Raw genomic sequence first — 22,173 nt, 5'->3', positions numbered from 1 at the left:
GTATTATAGCTCCCGGATATTGCAATTAGGCAAGATATTTGGGCCTCCTCCAATTTCCCCCAGATTTCGCTGTAATTTAGCCTATCTCTCCTCACACCTCACAGCCGTGCGCCAATATTCTCGTGATTTCAATCAAAGAAGAAGTTCACTTGAAGGTGACTCCAGTCCCTTGAAGGTATGATTCGCGTTCGTTTGCTCATCACAGATGAAATCCATGATGCTTTTTTATTTGGCGTGGCGAACGTGCGTGTACTAGACGTCGCATGAGAGAGCGCGAGGCGCAGAGCAGTCTAATGGGAACGAGACTGGTTACCAAACGTCGTTTCCCCATCCTCGTCTTTAGGCGAGCAATTCCGGCTTTGCTTCGTTCCTTCCCTTCTAGAAGTGAAGATAAAGAAAGCGTTTCTCTCTCCTCCGAGTGGTGGTAGCGGAAAAGAGAATGGGATGTTGAGTTAACGTTGAACCTTTCCCGTCCATGTGAACGATCAACATTTATCACATTCCAGAGATTACGGAAGCTGTTCCCTTACCGCGGCTCATTTAGATGGTTTTTAAGGAATACGTTGGCACACAGGGAGTAAGGAATTTGCCTGGAACATTCCGAAGTAAGGAAAGAAGTCACGTAAATACCTTCCATGTCTAATTCATGCGAGGGAGGATGCGGCCACTTTTCTTATCTTTTCACACGAGTTTGTGCTCCACATGCCTAAAAGCGTCCCCGTTCCTTTTTTTCTGTTGCTTCAAGTCTATTCAAGTCCCCATTGTCTTTATTCGTTTTCCCCTTGGGTTTGAAAAATAACAGTAATACGCTTTTAACACTAATGACTTCGCATAGATCGGTGATTGAGATTAAAAAATGGGTTTTCAATGTGTCTAGACATTCCGACGGTCATATTTTCGTTTTTATCTCTTGACTTCATGGTTAACGTCTTTTCAACTGTTGCAAAAACATAGACAATTTTATTTTTTAATGTAAAAGAAGGCCTTAAATATAAATAAATAAATACAAATATTTATAAGTGCATGTAAACATAAATGTAATTGAACGTTTACATTGTGTCCACCACTAATGGCTACACTGTCCACGTCCATGGTGCATATATGTATATCACAGATTTTTTAATGAAATCTGATGAAAAAAGAAGTTCTGAGCCAAAGACAATTAGCATGCATTGTTTTGATTTTGCAATATTGCAAGGAACTTCCTTTTAGTGATATTGAAAATGCATTGTTACCCTCATCGTAACACGGTAGGCAAGATAATGTCAAGAAACATAGAGAGATTAAGTGTAGAACAAATAAATTTAGGATTTCATTTTATCCAAGAACGATAAGAGTTCAGAATAACATTTTACGCCCTGGGTAGGGTTATATTAGGGTCAAAATTAGTCTGGCGTGTATTCGCACCCTGCCACACACCCTGGCGGTGGCTCGCAGGGTAAAATATTTTGCATATGCCTTTCTAGTGTTATCAGAGATGTTATCAGGGTGTTAGGGAAAGAGGTATGCTCTCCTCCACGAAACACCTTCAATGTTTTATGTCTTCCATTCGGTAGTAATAGCTTGTCTTAAATTACCTGTCGTCCCAAAAGTGAATAACCTTGATTTTTAACATAACCATTAACATTAAAATCTTATACTCTTCAGTCTTCCCTTCACCCTCCACTGAACACTCTAGCCAGCCCCCCCCCTACCACCCCCAAAATTCGACCCTGGATCCCCCCCCTGACTGATTTATTAATGATATGGATATAGGGAATAAACTTCGCAATAAAAAATCATAACTCTGTAATTTGGCGGTATTTTGATAAGACGCGACCCTAGTTTTGACTTTCAGCGTTATCATTAGGTGATAAGAGATCTGATGATGACGTTGAACGCCGAAACCCGGTTCGTGTCTGAATAAAATACTATGGAATTACTGCGCTATAGATTTTAATTATAAAATGCCTCAATTCCATAAAGCCACGGCTCAAGCAAACAAAAAAGGTAATAAAGGTTCCTGTCTAATAAGGGTGATAATTTATCAACATGAACTAGTGAGCTACATTGCTGAAATCATTAGGAAATTACTTGTAATGCAATTACACTATTCCTATAAAATAATAATAACGAATGAGAGACTGTAATACTTTAAGGCGAGTTGAAACTCGAAAAAATATTGGGAAGCGACATCTGGACTGGTTTGTTTGTGCTTTTTCGTCCCAAAGTATTATTACCATTGGGTTAATTAAACTTGTTATAAATTCCACAGAAATGATATCGTTCAGCTTTATGTTACCCCATAGGTATTTATAATTGACGAATTATTGTGTTCCTTTGCGATTTAAATTCATTTTGTTCATGGGAATGAGGTTACGAGTGCAGCTGGCAAAAAACAAACGAAACTCATAAACTTAAAAGAATTCTCTTTCGTAGATAATCCATCAAATCTGTGTGAAGGAAAACCGGTGAACATTACATTATATTATTCAATTCTAGAGTTGGCTTCCCTGTCGGGCGATATTTCTCGGGCATTTTGACATTAATGCCCGTCATTTTCCCTTCTCAGGCGCTGCTCCCTCACAACGAAAACGTAAAGCTGATGCTAGGAGAAAAAAGTGGAACGCAACCGTCCGCTGCCGAATGAACGTGAGTACGCTATTAATTCCGTTTCATGTTTGCATGTCACGGGGTCGGTCCCTAAGAAAGAAAGACAACCTCTTTTGTATGGGACAAGATTACTTATCGTGATTCGAATAGGATGGAACTACTTCCAGCCGACCTACCGTTAGATGAGCATAACAATTTTATTCAATAAAGGTTACACTTAGGCATTAAAAAAAATAGTGCCTTGCCCTTAATCCATGTAATCATGTTAGATCATGCGATAGTGGGCGCCGTGAGAAGAGGTGTACTCGGAAAATTGCAAAACTTTTTCCGCTTTGCTGCTTCAAGTTAACATTTAATTGTCGCCTCTGTCGAGGCATTGCAGGAAATTTAATTTTCTGAACGGGTTTTTTAATTCGGCTAACTTTGTGGCCTATGTGCTATTTGGACCCTATCGTTCGAAGGCGGTTAAGGTCTGAGCGTCTAAAAAATTGTCGTAATTTCGGAAATTGGTTCTCAAGCCGTCGGGAATGTACTTGAATGAATAGTGCCTCGAATTCGTCGAATGCAGTTGAAAGAGTGGTAGCTCCGTGAACTTCAGTATTGAGGACAGCATTGTACGAGGTATGTCCAATATATACGCGAACTGAGGCCGCAAAAACTTTATTTTGTAAAATTTAATCTACACCGATTTTGTCCCTTTCAAAGTACTCCCTATTCGTTGCTATTCCTCTATTCCATCTTCTTTTCCACTCTTTAAAGTACCCTTGGAAGTCCTCGGCAGTTATGCTTTTTAGTTTTGTCGTCATTTCTTGCTTTATTGTGTCCACATCTTCCCAGTGATGTCCCCTCATCACATGTTTGCATTTTGGGAATAGGAATAAGTCGCAGGGGGCGAGATTTGGCGAATGTGGAGGATGATCAAGGATGGTGATTGATTTTTTGCCAGAAACTGGCGAACAGTCATCAATGCTCAATGAGCAGGTGTATTGCCATGGTGAAGGATCCATCCATCGCCTTGAGTCAAATTTGGTCGCACACGACGCATGCAATCTATCAAACATTTGAGAAATGTAAGGAAGAACTCAGCATTTACGGTAAGGACAAAGGACTGCACGCGACCAATTTTGTCGTCAATACAGATGGTTGAAGGTCGTCCCGGCCTTGCATCATCCGTGGTAATCTTTAAAACGATTAATCCATTTGAAAACGGATGTTTTCTTCAGAGCATTATCAAAATAAACAGCTGTCAACATTTGAGTCATTTCTTGATAACTTTTACCGCACTTCACCAAAAACTCGATACTGATTCGTTGCTCCGTGATTTCTTCAAAATTTCTATTTTCTACAAACAGTAAAAAGAAGGACAACAGAAACTAACATAACTGGCACCATACGCGCAGCTCGACGATCCGCCAAGCACAGACGGCTCATTGGGTCTCAGGCAACTCGCTGTATATATAATTCGCAACATGGCCGCCAGATTGCACCAGTTCGCGTATTTATCGTACGTGCTTTCAGGGAAGTTCATGCAAATTTGTGCGCCAACATTTCTTAGGTCTACCTTTGTTTTATGCATGAATATGATGGTAACGATATCTCATGTTTTTAGCAACTGCTTAAATAATAACTAAAGAAATTATGCCCTGTAGAAATATACAGTGCTCTACAAAAAAATACATCATCCAATTAATTTCCTAATTGATCCCTAGTGTTGAATTAATATAAAATGAATTTCCTACGAACATGAGTAGCCACACAATCTCATATTCCTAATGATAACTTATGGATGGAAACTGGAGGAAAAAATGTTTTTATCGTGTTATCAATGACTTTAACATCAAAGTAGAATTATCTACGATTATACATCATTCATTAGACTCTTTTATAATTTAGTCTGTATTAAGAGAGCAGTTTGTAAGTATTTCAGTTATGCATTCAAATGTCGCTCAATCGAGAAACCAAAAGTCACATTTGCTGTATAGTCGAGTACAAGCTCATTTAACTCGTAAGTCATTAATGCACCTTTTTTGTTTGATGTGCCATCACTGTGCCGTCCATTGGTGGTGCATCAATGGATACCCATCTGCTGCTCATTGATCCACCGTTAATGGGCAACACAGCAGGTGTTATCCGATCTTGCGGGCCGCATTACGATAATTAAAGTAAACAGAGAAATCCCCACGTGCATTTTAATTGTTTTATTACATTAGTGAGTACAAAAATTGACATTTTGATGGTAGCCAGCGCAGTGAAAGGTGGTCTGGCCCCTTTAACCTGATGTGTGAATTTCACACGCCGTTGAGCTCAATACTAGGTGAGCTCTGCTCTCATCTATCACATCAAACTTCAGGTTGTCTGTCGGTTTGAGTATAAAAATTAACTCAGAATTTGCGATAAAATTTTATTAACAGAATTAATTTTTCGATACCTGAAATGTAAAAATTTTAATATAAATTTCCAAATAAAATTCTTTTTTTTTAATGGCATCACCTGTCGTGGGCCGCCTGCGGCCTGTCCGTTGTGCACTCCCACCTTGAAACGGACTTTCATTGTCGTGACCTCATAATTTAAAATAGCTATAGTTTTGTCCATTGACCTGCGAAAAATTTCGCAGTCATGATAAAGAGCGACATGAAACGATGCGGCGGCGCAGCTGGTGCAACTCTCTCTCTTTTTTAGAGCGCTTAGCACTCGCCGACGTTTGAGCTTAATCGCCTTCAATCTACCTTGATCCTTATCGACTGCTGCCAAGAGAGAGAAGCGCGCATCTGCCCAAAGAAATTGTCGAAACTGGAACGATTATTGAAACGATAGCCCCGAATTCGGAACCGAATGAGTTTTCCACCGGAAGATGTGATTGGATGGGATATTACACCGTATTTTTTCATAAAAATTTCATAATCTTGTTAAGTATTTCATGCGGAACGCTGATACTCTATCTTCTCATTCCTTGAACTAGCGAGAATATCTTTTCAAAGAATGAGTCCCCACCACGGATCTTTCAATTCTCGTACCTAACGTCTTGGAAAAGAGTATCTTATAGTAAATATTTAATAATTCCGTTGAAGGTGGCGGAGTTATATTAAAAATAATCAGTACAGCGATATTTAATATTGAGTATAATAAAAAATAAAGAGTTCAATATATATTTCTTATTATTAAGGCTATAATTATTCATCCAACGTGTCTGATGGATGAATATGCTTATATTTTTCCAATTGAGGTTTGGGCTAGCCCCCCAATTGATCCTACAATGGTTCTTAACACTACTGTGATGTAGATTATTCTTCTACTTATTAATTGATATCCTAATAATACTATGGGGGCAATTTTTTGTCAAGTTATGATGATAAAACAGTTTATTAAAGAAATCTCTTGCAACTATTCCTGAATGCAGCATTTCAGATGCTTACAGACGTACTCATATATTATTATTATCTTTTGTCAGGGTTTCGAAAAAAGAAAATTATTTCATACAAAAAAACTTCGCCTTCATGGAGACTCGGCGTCGGCAGGTGAGCTATAAGTTCAATATCAGTGATAAGATCTCGTTTTAGTCATGTGTTGAACTTCTAATGGTAAACTCGGACCGGCAAACGTATATATCATATTTCATGGCGAAGAAAATCTTCATGGAAGAAGATTTATGTTATGGATGTGCTGAAAAAAAACTTTTAGACTTTAAACATTCGTATTTAGCGAGTGTCATGACACTGTGCACGAATCTGATCGGCAAGGCATGGCGTATTTATGATGGCCGAGGGAGAATTCTATGGGAGAAATAATAAATGCCGAGTAATTTGAATTCTGGAAGAATCAGAGCTCACCCGAAAAGAACCCGACGCGATTGCTTCCTTCAAATATTCCACGAGTGTAACTACATATTGTAGGTCGAGTGGCGTCATTCTCACTTGTGCGTGGGTTGTGGATGAGGACGTAATTCAATTCGTTCGAACGGTGGGAAACATGATTTTAAATTCACTGACTGCGGATGGGAGTCGCAATCCGTTGTTGGCGAGGAAACCCGGTGGGCGAGGGACGGGTTTTCCGTTATGTTTGTCGTGAGACTGCTTCCCATTTGCAGTAATTTATGGAGATAGAATTATCCGTCCAAAAAAGTGGTGTTTTTTTTAACCCCTGCCTCCTCCACCGTTGAATTGAAATCATTCCAACGACGGCCAACCGCGAATTTCGATTCACTCGGTTGCATAAGTGGTAGGATGAAACGGATCGTTCGCAAAAAAATTCGCCGTTCGTCACCGGCCGATTTCAGATAAATGTGATTGTTTAATATCCCAATGAATAGGCGGATAAATAGCCGTTTCTTTAACCGTAAAATGATTGATAGATGATAATCAAAGATAATTTTCCTATTCAAATTTGTGAATTTAATTTGCCAAAAGCGGGTATAGGCGGCGAATAAACTTCTTCGTTTAGTTATTATTCCTTAAGATTTTAGGGTATGATTACAAATAAAGAGTTTCTTACGCTGATTAGTGTTAATGGATATTAACTCCTCTATCTCATGTAGTACATTGGATGCGATGGATCAAAGAAAATCTATATCGTTTATGAGCATGCTAGTCAATCGAAAATATTTCGCGGAAAATATGCGGAAAACGGATCTAGTAACGAGTGCTCTCCTCGCATTTTTTTCAAAATGAATCTTGGTATTATTGACTACTATTGAAATCAATAGGATACAAATTTAAAATTCCCATAGAATATTCCAGAATTAAGGCATACGTATAACTTTGAAGTTCTGAAATATCTATAAGAAATTGTATTCTCTCCATTCAATACTGGAAAATCAAAAATGAAAATTTTAGATTAAATACCAAGTTTTCCTACCATGCATAAATTAATGTATTATGACAGAACTATGGCATTATTGAATCGAAACTATATTAAATGCCAGTTTAACCAATAAATAAGTATACCTTAAATTTTTCAATAGCTATATTCTCGGATTAAAAATTAGTTTCACTCAATCTGGTTTACTGTAATGTGATCAAAAGATCAAAGTGAAATGTTATCTTTCGCTGGTTAGGTCTTATTTACAATATTCTATATCGGATCTTTACGAAGTTGGATTTATTGCCGAATTGGATCGCGTGCAGCGTAGAGAAGCTAGATTTGTAAACATTTTTTTATTATTTAGATTTTTTTAGATTTGCAAAATGCTGTTATGATAAACTTTGTAAAGCATCAAAAATATTAGAGCAGCTAGGTTGGGAATTACTCAATCGAGCGAAGGTTAAATTACAGACTAAATCGCTTGCATAAATTTGAAGCAAGTCTCTTGAGCAGTGATGCTGAAAATGTGTTATTAACCCTATCGTACTACGGTAGGAGAGATCATGCTAATCAAATTAGGGAGATTAAGTGTAGAACAGATAGATTTAAGATGTCATTTTTCCCACGAACCATATGGGATCATAATAACATTGTCCGACCGCGGTAGGGTCATATTCGGGTCAAAATTAGTCTGGTGTGTATTCACCTCCTGCCATACACCCCTAGCGGTGGCTTACAGGGTACTAAAATTTAAGAAAAAATGTCTTCGGAATTCATCGCAGAATACGCGCTTCTTAAACATATTAGGTTAAACACATCCGCTCCTATTATGTTAAAATTGGAATAAAACTGTTTCGGTTTCGTTTTGAGTTTTTTTCGGTTTCATCACAGCGTTTTTTTCAATGCATTATTCCATCTGTTACTTGACAGTATATTTTCTAAATTACGGAATAAAGCAGACAAAACTTGTATTGTCGGTTTTCTCCTGTGACCGTCGGACAGGTTTTGATTTCACTCTCGAATGATGCGAATTGCGACGGAAGCTCGGAATTAGCATTATACCTGTACGATTTCCTGCTTTCCCTTTCCAACTGTTAACCGGCTCTCGAAATCGGAAGTCTTTTTTTTTAATTCCGCTTGAAATAGCTATCACCGATATCCGATAATTGACGAATATCACCGTAGTATATCATTTCCATGAGAGCTTTCGCCCCGGGACCGCGAAGTCCGGTAATCAATGGACTCGGAGGCTTAAATGTCCCTTCCCATGAACTTCCAATAACCTTTATCCTCGTCCTCTGTTAATCATTACCGGAGAAAGATGAGAAGGCAGAATTTCCACTTGGTTTCACCACTTATAGTTTCTCTTTCGTTCAGAAAAAAACACACGTTAGTGAGAGCTAATGCCAAAAAACGCAATTCCTGGGCTATCGCACAAGGTGTGAAATCCGAGAGATGTCAGTGGAACTTTGAACAGATTATTTAATGACGTTTATAGTGACAAACACGTCGGCCGAGTTAAGATGAATGCAAGACCGAAGTTTTAAGGACGTTTGTATTGTACATTGGCCTACATGATGTATATTGGGTTCATTCAACCTATCTGCTGATTGAAATACTGAAGAAGATTGCAAATAAATGCGGGACCAAAATTTCCTCCTGTCCCTGGACCTGGAAAATATCTAAGATAGGGTTGTAAAAATATGTAGCAGTTTATGTGCGTTAATTTTTTCCGGTTGCGGATCCAACATTGTCATTTTTTCTAAATTTCAGTGATAAGTATTTTTATTGAGTTAATATTCCTGGAGTAATTTGTTGTTGCGAGCGATATACTTTTTCCGTACTTGTGCATTTGTTTCGGACTGAATTACCTAATTACGTACAGAGGAATGCCCACCTCCTGCATGAAACTGGATTCGAGCGTCGCACATCGTTCACTTTCGCACACACGTACTCGGACATATTCCTTGGATCTCAGACGTAAAAACCACGAGTCCAAAGTTGGTTGTGTGATCGAAATTCGAGATTTTTTCATTTGTCCATTCTCGTCCCCACTTGAGAGGACGCTGTAAACGAGGAAGCGTTTCCGTGGTGTTGAAACACCCGTAGCATAATTATTCATTACCGGAGAGAAGTTGCAAGAAACCGCAGAAGCTATTCACGTGTGATTACCCTGCATGCTATTACCGCGACCTGACGTTGCGAAATAACCATTCGCGAATATCGGAAATCGGTCCAAAAGGGGAGGGGGATGTTTATCACTCCTGGCGCACACACACACACACATGCACTCGACCGCTGTCTTACATCGCATTTGCTGATGCGTGCAATTCAAAGAATCACGATCGCCAAGACACGTAATCAAGTGTGTTCACGTACAAAGTCGTCATTATCCGGAGTTATTCACTTCCTATAAGTTGTGGCTTGAAAGTGTGGGATGGTCTCTCGCGGATGTGTTGGGATAAGTTGTTTTCTTTCCAGCTTTCCACCGTTACGTGATTGGATTTTCCGTAGTTTTCAGGCGATTCGATAGTACAAGTCGCATATCTCTTTCTTAGGTTAGCCTATTGCTGAATTTTCATGTGCGTGGGTAATGATATTAATCGATGCTACATTTTTTTTTAATTTATCCTGAATCAGAGCGGGTAGCGGCCATTAAACGAGCAGGTTTCATCTGAAAATTCTAAGCTCTTTCTTTTGATGGTTACAATAACTATTTCTTTCATTCTACGTTCAGGAAACATTCGCTCTTGACGCTGTGAATTTCAGTATGTCAACAAATGAAAAGTTTTACGCGGCATTCAAAGTAACAGCGTGTGATAAATGAAATGATTTTTACCCGATCATTCAAGTGTATATAAAATCAAAGGCATCATTTTCGATCTAATGGAAAGTTTTCACTTATGAATTCATCGTTTATGCATTTTGTATGAAATGGAATAATAGTTAAAGTTGTTATTATTTCCATTACGTAATGGAATATAGTATCTTTTATAAAATGAGTCACTAATGTCCCCACACACGATTTTGTGTGCTATTTTTCATCAGTTATTCTACCAGGGTTTCTTAAATGGTTGAAATTTTTCGATGCACAGGAGGTTCACTATTATTGTTTATGAATTGGATTTATTGTAGTTAAGTGCATTACCCTGCCAATTATAATACAAATCTTATACCCTAGCTCAATCTCAAGAATCTCAAGTTTTTTAACGCGCAAAGGCTTTTTTTTTGAAAATGCAAGATGGAAAAAATAGTTGCGAATGCGATTTTTGCCGCTTTCCTTGAACCGTTTCATATCTCACTCAATTCTCGCCGACGGGTCCCCGGGAAATCCATCTAAACTTTAGCGGCGATATTTTTTTCTGTAAATGTTTTGCGGCCGACTGGGTGGGTGGCAGAAACATTACGAAAGTTCCGAAGAGAGAAAGAAAAAAAATTAAATAAATAAACGGCGAAATGGGAGCTGCGATTTTCTTCGGAGTACCGGCGGTTTCTTGAATTATGGTTACGTGAAATGGCTGGTCGGGGAAAGTCGAGAGTGGCTTTGAATGAAACGATCTTGGAAGGCAAGGCAAGGAGGAGGAGGGAAAGAAAAGCAAGGGCCACCCTGGAACGAAGTGCGTTTGCGTTTCGGGGCCAATCGACCCGGGAAGTTCCCGAGGGGGCGAGGGAGGGGGGATGCAGGGAGAGGAAATTGTTGGAAGGTGGAGTGATAGATGGAGAGAGATGGAATTAGCAAAGAACGGGACAAGATTTACTCGTTCCACTTGTCTTAGGATAAATTATTCTTCTACCGCGTAAATTTGTACAGCTGAGAAACATCGCCCGATATATACAATTAAGAAGAAAAATATGCAAACGAATAAACTGTGTGAAATTGTGTGCACATATAGTATATCAGCAACGCGGAATACACTGTACATGATTCGCACTGAAGTAGTGTCTATTGCCACGATCTATATGTACATATATATATATATATATATATATATATATATATATATATATATATATATATATATATGTATATATACATATATTTTTTTAAGGTAGTCTACCGGTTAATTTAGGTTTTTGGATGGACACAGCTAATAAATAAATATTTTGGAAATCCTAACAAAACACAAAATCCAGCATCATACTCTACATCAGGTCCCTCTTCATCTCTGAGTAACTCCTTCCTCCCTTCATCCCGTCCAACATCCCCATCCTGTTCCTTCCCTTCCCTCGTTTGGCTAACATTCTCCCCTCTATTACACCTAATATGAAAATAAATTTAATTGGCTTGCTCATTAGCGATAAGTGCGTGCAACCAAATTACTTGCGAAAACATCCTCGGAATGAGCAAACTTCAATGGCTTAAAAGTTGGCTCCTAGCTCAGAGAAACGGTCCCCAGATTACAAATAAATTAATTTAGATTTGATTTTCCTTATTAATTGGGAGCTTATAATTAAATATCTAATTCTAATGCAAAAGGAATAAGTAAAGTAAAAGGAACTATTTTATCTGTGATTAAAGATGCATTGATGAAAGAGCGGTCGAATTTTGATCGGAGGACCGGGGCTCAAAATCGGGTCAAGCCTCATAAGGACTTCCAGATTTACCCAAGCTGTGTGAGTTTCAAGTGGTTCTTCCAAAGATACCGAGGGTAGCACTGGGGAAGCATGTGGCTCACATTAAAGGTGTGGATATCACTTTCTTGAGGGTTTCGTACCAGGTGAGCTGTACCCCCACCAATCATACCAACCTTCGAATTAATTACTGCGGTTTTATTCGGAATACGAAGGTTCTCAGAGGTTATTGTGGCCTTAGAAATAATTTTGAAATGAAATAGAATTAGAGAATATGGCAATTTAAAATGTTTATCATGAAGGTCGATTTGGCCTTGTTAGCACCGTATGATGCGGTGGAAAAAGCAATGAATAAGGCTATCTAAGTTGGAGGCTGAGTGAAATGGTGATTCTTTCATTTCCGGGAAGCGTTTAAGCCAGAAGTGTGGATTATTTCTTCACTGGAAGGACGACCTGCTTAACAGAGGCATTCGCACATTTTACAACGCAGATGTGAGACCACGCTTGAGCGTCTATGAATCACAATGGTGTAATGAGCCAATGAGCTAATCGATTTAATTTTCAGAACTAGAGGAAAGTGACTGGGAATGCTCTTAGGGGTAAAATACAGAGACTTTAGTGCAATTGTGCGCCGGGAAAAAACACCAAATCTTATAAAAAATACTGTAGCAAACCTAAGGTAAAATATCTTCAAAGGTTTTTTTAATGCATTGGAAAACATTTCACTCAACGTACAGAAGCGTATCCAAAATATTAGAGCATCTAGCCTGGCAATCACTCATGGAGCGAAGATTATATTACATTAATTATAGAAATTACAGATTAAATCTCTTGCAGAATTTGGAAGGACGTCTCTTGAGCAGTGATGTTGAAAATGTACTATTACCCCCATCGTACTACGGTAGGAGAATTCTTGTCAATAAAATGAGAAAGTTTAAGGGTAGAACAGATTGATTTAAGATGTCATTTTTTCCACGAACGATTAAGGATCAGAATGGCATTTTCCGACCGCGGTAGGGTCATATTCGGGTCAAAAATAGTCTGTTGTGCATTCACTCCCTGCCACATACCCTAGCGGTAGCTGTTTGATCTTATAAACGTTTAATATATGTGGCAAATGCTAGCTAAATCAATTCGTGTTGGGCTTTGTCCAGTATAAAATTCCACCAACAGCCATTTAAAGATTTAGATCTAGGCTAAAAGTGTCGTCTTCGACTTTTCCACGTGTGACACGATACCGTAATCTATATCACGCGTAGTGCTGATTTCGAAATGTCCTCACACGCGTTGTGGAAATAGCTCATAGGCGATTATAAGTCTATATATTATAATATATATAATATATAGACTTATAATCAATTAAAATTATACTATATAAGTCTATATAGTATAAGTATATATATTATAGGTTTGGCGCCGTCCATAATCAATGAGTGAGAAACTTGCAAGGGCAAATATTACTGTGTAAAAGGTGCGTCTTCTATCCATCGTTTAAGCCCCCCACTAACGATTGAATCTTCCCAGCTGTTGACCAACGAACTTTTATTTTATCTATTTATTAAATTTTTTACTTTCTAAAAATGAAACGTGGCCTTTGCATTCCATGTTCAAACAAGAAGCGATAACAAGGATAATCTCAGACACCCTTTTTCCCTGTACTACGAATAAAACACGGCCATTTACTGCCGTGGGAACGTTTAATTGCGGCCGCGGCAGCATGATGCGGCTAACCGGTCATATCAGCAAAGTGACCCAGTTTTAAGTCCTGCTGCCCTATGGCTTGAAAACCATTGCCGTTCACGCGGTTGCGTATGCAATAGCCCCGTTGAAAAATATTAAGGATAACCCACGTCTCCGAGAAGGATAATATAAGCTGCAGCGGGTGGGGAAAACGCCTCGCGATAGTCGTTTCTTTTTTTCGCGTCCGTTTCTCGTTTGCGTTCCTCGTTTCTTCCTTTTTTTCGTGCTGCGAACGGGAGTGAGGTGGGTCCCGCCGACAATCGACCACCTATCGGCGAGAAAGGCGGCGGTGGAGCCAGTCGCCAGCCGTTGGCACACTTTACGCGTTGGCGCTACATAAAAAGCTGTATAGTTCTTTTTCAACGCCGCCAGGTCTTCGTCTCCCCTTCCTTTTCCTCCTTACTCTCGTTTGGGTCAGTGGATTAATGAATTAGTTTTTCGACGACGGGGAGGATGGGTTCGGGGCCGCGAGATGGTGATTTGAGGGGGGATGTTTATCTTATTATTATGATTATATTTTTTTCAACGGCGGAGGAGAAATCAGTTTCTTTCCTCCCGGGGGAACCTGGTTTCGAAGTCGAGCGACTTATTCGAGGCGACAAGTAAGGCGGGCGGGCGGGCGCGGGGGGGTAGGAGGGAAGCGCCGGGTGGACTTTCTACTACTACACGGCCGCGGGGAACGAACGTCCCACACGGCTAGCATCGCTATCAAGTTTTTGATCTTTTTTTATTTTTTTAAATATATTTTTTTTCTTCTTCAATCGAGTCGACCGACGTCGAGGTGTCGCCGTCTTGTTTTTTCGTCTTCATATATATTTTTTTCTCTCTCCTCAATATTCTCCCTCTCCCATCGCTCGCCGGGGGGTAATCCGCTAATGTTCGCTTCATTGGCGCTTTTGTCTCTGCCGTCGAGAGCCGCGGAGAAGGTTTGCCCTGAAGGGTTTGATGGGAGGGAGGAGGCGAATGACGAAGCCGTCTATTGCGAGGGCATTCACCTCCTCGTCGCACTCTTCCACAAGAGGGTCCTCGCGACCTCATATAACAGAGGGTGCTAACCGAGTAGTAGCGCCTTCGCCTTTAAAAAAGTGATTCACCGGTGAATTCGTGTCGCGAGCACGTGGGTGGGCACTTTTCCTCGGAGAGATTTTTCATTTTGAAAAAAAATGTATAAGATGGGTCGCTGTGTGTCCGCTCATTGTTGCTTGTGTCATCGTGCCACCAGCTCCGTGATCTGCATGAGGAATGGATTTAATTATCATTTCGACGACGACGGTTCTAAACGTTTGGGAATCGTCGGTATTCCACTCGCGTCCCTTTTTCTTTCGACGGTTGGCCCTCGTCATCTGAATGCTTTCAGGAGCGTAACCGCCGCGTTCTTAGAATTCTCAGCTACGATAGGTCGGTTCGTAATTTGAAACGGACGCATATATAGTACTCAACGGCTGTGTTCTAGTCCTCCAAGAAATTCTCTGGCTCTAATGATCGCGGATTCGAATCCTCGAGCACGAGTACTGTGCTATGATAAAGAATTGCCTTTCTACGTATATGTCTTGGAAAATAACATGCAGGGATCACTGTGGAAACAATGTGACTTCGGAAAAATATCAATACGTAAACATTACCGCGCAAACCACGGCAAGTATATGTGGCGCGGGTGCCATGGGGCACCATAAATAATAAGTGTGAAAAACCATAAACACATTAATAAACCCGATGGTTGACTGGGTAGAGTTCACCCAATACCAACGGTTTAGTATTGGGTGAACTCAGGGTACGCAGGTTGGGGGTACCCTGAGTTCACCCAATTATTAGTATATCAGAGTAACACGGTAAAGCTGAGGGCGCCCAAGATATGCTCTAGCCCTGGACTACGCGTCCCCAAATCTATTATATATCTATGTATATAAAAAACCATAAACACAGTAATCAACCGTACGGTCGGTTTGGTAGGTGATGGTAGAGTTCACCGAGTAGCCCTATACGGCGTGTGAAATTCACACATCAGGTTAGGGGGGCCAGTTCCTTTCCCTGCGCCGGTTATGGTTTCCCAGGAAGACCTGGTACCCGAAAAAATCACATAGCTTGTGGAGTTGCAGGTGCCCAGAATACCTTGCCCGGGAATCGAACCAGGGACCCTCCGGTCAGCAGCCCAACGCTCTACCCACTGGACCGCGACACATATCTATGTATGTTTGTATATATTTACATACATATATCCATACATATATATATATATATATATATATATATATATATATATATATATGTGGACCGCGACGCATATCTACTATATGTATGTATGTGTGTATATATATATATATATATATATATATATATATATATATATATATATATATATAAAGTAGAAGTGTATACATCATTGTTATTATGGTTTATAAACTGTAAAGCGAATCAGAATTATTTAACTGGTTTTTTGTTCAAAGCAAAAATTGAACTTTTTTGAAAAGTGAACTGAAGGATGAAGAACACCTATTTAATAGAAAATACAGCACTCGGGAGAAAAATGTCCGAAATAATTCGTTCCAATTTGTGAATGATGTAATCCATCGAATGCACCCAAAAATGCCATGTCCGTCCCAAACACTCTGTCACTAGTGGATTTCTCCACCACAATCTGTGCGGTGATAATGGCATTGCCTTCCCTTTCACTTCCCTATGTTTCCTTGCCTACTCTTCGGTGGCCATTTGTGGAGATGGATCTATTTAACCATGTGCGTGGTGGAAACTTCTCAAGTACTTTGTCCTCGTTCCGCCCCTCGGGGGCAACCGTCGACCCTGGTTATGCCCTAACGGGGTGTTGCCGTTGTGGGTTGTGCCTTTGTAGGCGGGAAGTTGGTGGTCGAGTGCACGCGGATTTGGATTGATTTATGATGGTGCCCTGGAATACTAGATGCTCACAAGGTTGCGCCTGCAAGTGTTCTTCTCCTCTTCCGGGAAAATGTTTGAAATTTCGTCCGCGTGAATGCCCTGTCGGGGGAGAAGGAGCGATTCGAAGCGAGCGCCATCTTATTTCGGAAAATATATTTATTATTTGCTCATTCCGTGTCGGTCGAATTAAATATTTAAAACGTTCTAGGGAAGCAATATTTCCCCCAAATCGCTCGATTTGAAATGATGGCGATTTTGGACGCGTTTTGAGAGCTTAGGTATACTTAAAAATCTTATGGAAATGAATAGGTGAGCCTCGATTCGGCGGATGGCACCGTTTAGCCTGCCGCTCGATTGTTAATTCAAATAAATCATCTCCGAATTAATTCATTCACGTTTCTTTAGCTGAAGAATTGGAGGCGATGACGGATCCCTCTAATCGAAAACGCAAACTCAATGAGTGTTGCATAACGTATTGAACTAAGTAGCATAGTACTTAACCGAAGTGCCGTCCTAGGAAGGTTTGACGTCTTGAATGACATACTATACACTCGATTCAAGATTAATAACTTTTCTCGGTACTGACTGGGTTTCTCAATTCATCCTGGAGTTAGAAAATAATCTGGAACTTTATCTCCATTCCCTGCATGCTAACTCGTGCTGGCGAACGTGGCGTGGATATGTTACACCTTCTCACCAATCAATGGAACTGATGATAGTTCTTTAAATATTTTCATGCGGTTTTAGATGGACGGATATCGAAAAGACCTTTTTCAATCGGTGACATCACCCTCTCTGCCCCCGTGAGTTTTATCTCTTTTTTGTGGGCCAAATATTATTTTGGTACCATTCCTATTTGGTCGTAAATTCACCATTCATTGCGGAATTTAATTATTTTTGGTGCGTTAGAAATTTACTTTGGCCAATTTTTTAATAAAATAGTGTAGGAAGATCATTGACTTATCACATTCTGTTGTGCATGCCTAAAGAAGAATTTGGAAACATATTTTCAGATTAAAAATAGCCGTTCTGATTTTGAAATGACATTCTTTTTAGACGGAGGAAGGCGTTTGGCAATAGGTGAGCAGAAAGGAGAAGGATTTCGGAAATGGCGTGGAAAAAAAGTAAATGAGGCGCCTCGGCACCATCCACTGGTGCTCCCCATATCGCAATGGCGTTTCCCACCTTTCCCATCACGCACGAAGGAGAACGGGGAGCCTGAAGAATTTCAAAGAATTAGAATCCGCACTCAGAGCATGAAAGGCCATTAACCTTTTCCCGTCCCTCCCTTGCACCTTAGCTTCATTCCCTCACGGTAGAGCGTTCCAAACATATGTAACTACCTACATTTTACATGCGGCACAATTGTTTTCCTACCAGCAATTAATTTAAACGTCATCAAGGCGTAGTCAGGTTTGCCATGAAGATAAAGCACTGACTTGGCTACCCGAACATAACTCATGGAGCACTTATCTAATGAGGAATATATCTCACTTAGATACCGTGGTGCATGAACCTTTAGCTATCGTAATCTACATTATTTGCATTGTTATTTTACATGAGTATATTGCAATCTAGGAAAAACTTAATTTTTAATTTTGCATGCCTGGTGTGTTATCGCCCCCTGCCAAACACCCTAGCGTTGGCATACCGTCACCAAATAGATAGATTGATAGACAACAACCGAAATTTAAATAAATATAAAGGGAAAATTGAGTAGATAAATATTTTCAGAGACATGACTAATTGTCTGATGGAGACATTTATTTAGTTCTGCAGGGAAAAGTGATGGGGAAGAAGCATAGATTTTAAACACGAATGAGTTCAATGAAACATTATTCTGTCCTCTTTCTGTTCTTTGTTGTTCACCATTTTTAATAATCTATTTAAACACATTTCGCCTATTCGCCGGCAGTTTTCCTTTTCTTTTTACCCTAAGCAGTTTATATTCTCTTTCGGTGTCGCTTAATGTGCTTGTTAGGAATATTTTTTAATGGTAGCATGTTTTTTTCTGTTTTCATTATCTTTCTTCTATTGCTGATGGTCCTCTCTTCACTAATTTGACTCATTTAATTAGTCTTTAAAGAATGCGTGAGAGAGAATATTTTTTTGCACTTACCGTTCCTTCTTGTGCGAAACTTGGTCGTAAATCTACGGCTGTGTGTGGGGGGTGGGTGCTCCTTCGAATCAATATTGAGATTTAACAGTGGCTTGTGATCTTTACCTCTTATGATGATGGTGGCGAGGTCCTATATATAAAACTTATTCTTTAGGCTTTGGCCTTAAGCTTTAATCCGATTTCTAACGTGCTTCGGCCTAGGTCAGTGCTTTCCAAATAGGGTGCCGCGGCATTTAGGGTGTCTCTTAACGGTATGTGGAGTGTCGTCATCTTGCCATTCTTAAAAAATAATACTTAAAGCTTTGCGAATGATGACATGGGATGAAGATGCAGCGAACGGGAAAAATTTCACGAAAAATCACTGCTCTATAGAAATTAATATTTTCATTGTGAATGGCGGCCGCTTTGTGCATTGTGTTTTTTTCCAACTTCTCGTTTGTTTTCGTGGCGAGGTTTCACACGGAACTTGGGCGTCCGTTGGATGCGATCGCGACGGAAGCTCATAAAGCACTGGCCTAGGTCATGTTCCGCGAGGGATACGTGAATAAGGACTCTTGTGAGATGTGAGGGAAAATCGGAGAGAAACCTGAAATTGGCAGTAACCTTTACCAATGAAATTTAAGGTCACAGGTCAACGTTCCACCTCCCGGACGTTATACTCCGCTTGGGCTTCATTCCAAAATATTTCGAGCGATAAAAAGACAATGATTCTACATAACACTATTGAGTGAACTTGATTTTTTTAATATTAATAAACTGCCCTCGAGTATCAATCTCGCGGGCTCATTGTGGGATAACCGAGCACATCGCATACAAACCTATCCCGAACCCCCGAAAAGCTGAATTTAATGTCGTCTAGCACACGGCTTGTGCTCGTCTCTTTTTTTATTTATCTTTCTCGTCTTTTTTTTGGGAATGTAATTACCACTGCCCGGAAACAAAGGGAAGTCTCCCAGACGCACGTGCAAAAACCCAGGGCGGCGCTGATGAGTTATACCCCCATCCCCGCCCTCCCCATCCCGTTCCGAATCCGCGGAAAAACCCGTCTTCACCCCGTTCATTCACTCGAGAGTCGCTGATGTTACAAAATTGCTCTTTTCCCCGTCCCCCCTCTCTGCCCCCCCCCCACACCTCTTACCCCGGCCGTCATGGCGGTTTTCAAAAGTTGCCCGCAAAACACAATAACTCATTTCGCGAAGGAGCGAGTTCGGCGACCCTCGTCCCTTTCCTCCCCCGCGTCTCTGCCAACAACAGCGCCAACCAAGAGATTTCTATTTCCCACGCTCGATTTTACCATTCACGATGACTTCACGTATATATCCCGACCCCCACCCAACTTTTCGTCTCGTCCCCCGGATCCCCTCGTCCATCCCCACGCCCTCGCCCCCAGGCACGCCTCCCCCTGCCGCCACCGCCACTTCCCCCCCCCCCCCCCCAAACAGGCGGCATGTGCATCGACATGCAAAGCACGTGGTCGACCCCATCCGTTCTCCGAGGCTCACGGCGACGATCGAATGATGCCTACCCGTGAATGCAGAGTGTCTTACGATCCGCTTCCCAGGAGTCTAACCCCCCCCCCCACCCACCCTTTCCTCCTCCTCCCCCTCAATCTTTGAGCGATGCGACCACCCTTCAGTCCGCGGTGGTGTAAAGCAGGGTCGCGGATACGATTCGTTTGAGACGAATTTTGTGTATTTAAAGGGAACATGTCGAACTCTTGATGTTTATACATCGGTCACCCTACGATTCATGTGGGACAACGCCCCTAGTTTGTGATTTATTCACGTAAAGAGTATATTACGAAGTAGTGGGACGGAAGTGAATCTGTTGCCCTTAAGAAGAGGTAATTAAGATGTGGAAAATGATAAGGAGTGAGCAATGAAAACCCATTGAATACCTAATTTATTTAATAGTTTAAAAAACCTCTCAACATAACCACTACGGAGTAGACATTTTGCAATCACAAACACCCAAGCCCGAAGTGGAGGAAAACTCATCTAGATGGGAATCGAAGCTGCGACTTCTGGAATGTCAGGCGAGGGCGTTATTACCCCGTTGCCGACGAGGTCAGTTTACGACGCAGTGGTTAATGGGTCAAATAGTGTGGTTTACCCGGCTTTGAAAATTCATTTTTATATAAAAAGGAATAATTTTGAAAGTAATGTTTGCTCTGAAATTACAAGTTTTTTTTAAATTAAAGTTAAAATTTGATATATCCTCGATACTAATCGCAGTTAAAAACGTCATTTTGCTATTTTTTCTGCCTGATACATTAATTTTTGGGTATTTCGAGGGACTGCTATTCTTGTAAAGTTTCATTTCTTCAAAAACGCGATTTGCTTTCAAAACAAAAATATAAACAGCAAAAATCGTCGAGAAATTTCGACCTGTAGTGGGACGTTTTGAACTCCATTAACTGCATAAGACATAAAACACCCGCACTAAAAACGTGGACGACCTTCTGCCCAGAGTTCAACAGGAGGCGTTGCGCATACGGATTGTATAGGGAAGGGTTGGATTGGACCACCAGCGTATGTCGCTATACGGCAGCTGTCGACAACTTACGCCACGCGGGTAGTATAGAGTATCAATCCGAACCGCTTTTTATTATATATTTTAGTACTCTGCAAACCACCGCTACAGTGTGTGGCAGGGAGTGAATACAAACCAAACTAATTTTTACTTGAACATGACCCTACCGCGGTCGCACAATCTAATTCTGACCCCTTATCGCTCGTGAAAAAAACGACCTCTTCTATATTGGATCTCTCTAATTTTATTGGCATGATCTCTCCTACCGTGGTACGATGGGAGTTTTAATTCACTTACAAAATCACTGCTAAAGACACGTCCTTCCAGTTTATGCAAGAGATTTAATCGGTAATTTCACCTTCGCTCCGTGAGTGATTCCCAGCCTAGTTGCTTTAATATTTTGGATACGCTACGAAGTTTATCATAACAACGTCTCACGAATCTAGCTCCTCTACGCTGCACGCGATTCAATGCGGCAATTAATCCAACTTCGTGAGGATCCCCTATACTAGCAGTATATTCTGGTATAGCCTAACCAACGACAGATAACATTTATCTTTGACCTGTTCATCACATATATCAAGTACTCTTCTAATAAACCCTCATTTTTTATTAGTCTGTCCGCGTATTCCCCGTACTATGTGTTTCACCCAGGAGAGATCATGAGTGAGGGTAACGCCTAGGTATTGAATTGAGTCTACACATTCCATTTCGGTGTTCCTGATGCAGTAGGCATTCGGGAGGGAATTACTCGTTTTCCAAAAATTATTCGCTACACACTTTTCTAAGTTTAATTCTAATTGTCAAGTATCGCACCAACGTAGTATAGCATTAAGGTCATCTGATAAATCTGGTGTCCTCAGGATCACAGATATCACAGTAAACCACTGCATCATCGGCAAATAAACATATCTTACTATTGACTACGGAGT

The 22,173-nt window shown here is 40.6% G+C and overlaps 1 protein-coding gene across 1 annotated transcript in view; it reads left to right on the top strand.

Annotated features, from left to right (window-relative positions):
• The first annotated feature begins 2,612 nt into the window (after nucleotides 1-2,612).
• The window catches only part of MICAL-like (protein), a 129,142-nt gene continuing 109,581 nt past the window's right edge, over nucleotides 2,613-22,173 (top strand). The window contains exon 1 of the mRNA XM_071598779.1: nucleotides 2,613-2,631. The gene's annotated coding sequence lies outside the window, so the exon portion shown is untranslated. The remainder of the gene's footprint in view (nucleotides 2,632-22,173) is intronic.

This window comes from Hetaerina americana, unplaced genomic scaffold (genome assembly GCF_022747635.1).
Source record: "Hetaerina americana unplaced genomic scaffold, ioHetAmer1.1.p SCAF_10, whole genome shotgun sequence".
Taxonomy (NCBI): domain Eukaryota; kingdom Metazoa; phylum Arthropoda; class Insecta; order Odonata; family Calopterygidae; genus Hetaerina; species Hetaerina americana.
This window is presented reverse-complemented; position numbering and strand designations above follow the sequence as displayed.